Below are 2,273 nucleotides of genomic sequence, written 5' to 3' on the forward strand. Positions count from 1 at the left end.
TCTTATGTGTAAGACAAGGGGTAGATGGTATTTATTCCTATATACACAATTGCAAAACCAAAAGAGGGCACTTACTATGACTACCTATGACATTCAATCACATTTCTTTGTGTCATAGTCTCCAGTAAACCTTAAACTCACAGTTATTAGAATGGATTAGCAGTCTGGTGAGAACATTGGATCTGTTGGACTCAATTTCAGGAGCATTGGATTAAATGTGGAATGACATGGCTGACTTCTAACATGAGTTCTGAGAACCAAGACTCATATCATAATTGGTAACTTTACGTATCTATTCACTATGTCTAATATTTTAATAGTTATTAGAAACCACTATCAATCTTCTCCACATTTTCCTGATATCATTCTTCATTTACTAGTTCTGAATGTGTAAAACATAGAATTGACCAATGGAGTCAAGGCATTGAGAATTATAACACATATTTCTCAGAAAAGAACGGTGATATAGTAATATACTAATATGCATGGGGCAAAACCAAAACAACTGAAATACAAAATTCATGGGTGAAGAGAGATTTACACCATGCTTCAAAAATATAGGCTCTCAGAGATAACAGGAAGACACCAAAGGAGTCAAACAAAAAGAAGATAATGATACAGATAGAGTCACTATTTACATGACCAAAATGACAAATGTGTGGTCAGGGCAAGCAAGATTCATTAATGAGAATAAGTCAAAAACATAATAATCAGTAATATTGGGTCCACAGAATTGCACTTACAAAATAAAGATACTTGTGTAATAGAATGCAAAACTCCCTCTGCTCAGGTTACTTCAACAAAAATACCACAGAGTCTTCAGGACATAATGGAGGGGTATAGAAGAGGTTTACAAATGGCCTCATAGATGTAATAGACCAGAGCTTCCGAGACAATGACATTCACAGCAGTGAAAAAGTGTCATGCAAACAGTTGTGTCATATAGACTTCAAAGGAGATGGTCTTTCAGAGAAGAATTCTAAAATAAGCTTGGGTGTAAGAACAGTAGAAGTAAAAAAAAAAAATCCAGTAAGGACAGGAATATCCAGTAAGGACAGGAATATCAAGAAGAAATATCAAGAAGGAATATCAAGAAGAAGAACTGTGATCATCAGGCAGAAGTCATGAAAGAGGAAACACAAAAAATCTCTCAAAGAATTAGAGAAAAACACAAACAAGCAAATGACAGAATTGAGCAAAACTTCCAGGATGTGAAAACAGAAGTAAAAACAACTAAGAAAGCACACAGGGAGACAACTTTGGAAATAGAAAACCTTGGGAAGAAATCAGGGACCATAGATGCAAATATCAACAACAGAATACAATAGATAGAAGAAAGATTCTCAGATGCCGAAGATGCCATAGAAACCATGGACTCAACAGTCAAAGAAAATGCAAAATGAAAAAATCTTGTAACCCAAAACATCCAGGAAATCCAGGACACAATGAGAAAGCCAAATCTAAGTATTATAGGCATTGATGAGAGTGAAGATTTACAACTTAAAGGGCCAACAAATATCTTCAACAAAATTATGGAAGAAAACTTCCCTAACCTAAAGAGAGAGATGCCCATGAATATACAAGAAGCCTACATAATTCCCAACAGACTGAACCAGAACAGAACTACCCCCTGTCACATAATAATCAAAACCCCAAATGTACTAAACAAAGAGAAAATATTTAGGGCAGTAAGAAAAAAGGGCAAGTAACATATAAAGGAAGACCTATCAGAATTACACCAGACTTCTCACCAGAGACCATGAAAGCTAAAATATGCTGAGTGGAGCTCATGCAGACTCTAAGAGAACACAAATGACCGCCAAGACTACTATACCCAGTGAAACTCTCAATCACGTTAGATGGAGAAACCAAGATATTACATGACAAAACAAAATTTACATAATATCTTTCTCCAAACCCAGCCCTACATAGGATAGTAGGGGGAAAACACCATTACAACGAGGGAAACAATACCCTGGAAAAAGCAGGATATTAAGCTTCTTTCATCAAACCCAAAAGAAAATAACCACACAAGTATAAAATTAACATCAAAAATGATAGGAAGCAATAACCACTACTCCTTAATATCTATTAATATCAATGGACTCAATTACCCAATAAAAAGACATAGACTAACAAACTGGTTATGTAAACAGGACCCTACATTTTGCTACATACAGGAAACACACCTCAGTGTCAAAGACAAAAACTACCTTAGAGTAAAAGGCTGGAAGACAGTTCTACAAGCAATGGTCTCAGGAAACAAGCTGGAG

The 2,273-nt window shown here is 35.6% G+C and overlaps 1 pseudogene; it reads right to left on the reverse strand.

Annotated features, from left to right (window-relative positions):
• Window positions 1–313: 313 nt before the first annotated feature.
• On the reverse strand, window positions 314–1,016 carry LOC127684846 (olfactory receptor 4C15-like; annotated as a pseudogene).
• Window positions 1,017–2,273: the final 1,257 nt, after the last annotated feature.

Source organism: Apodemus sylvaticus, chromosome 5 (assembly GCF_947179515.1).
Source record: "Apodemus sylvaticus chromosome 5, mApoSyl1.1, whole genome shotgun sequence".
Classification (NCBI taxonomy): Eukaryota; Metazoa; Chordata; class Mammalia; order Rodentia; family Muridae; genus Apodemus; species Apodemus sylvaticus.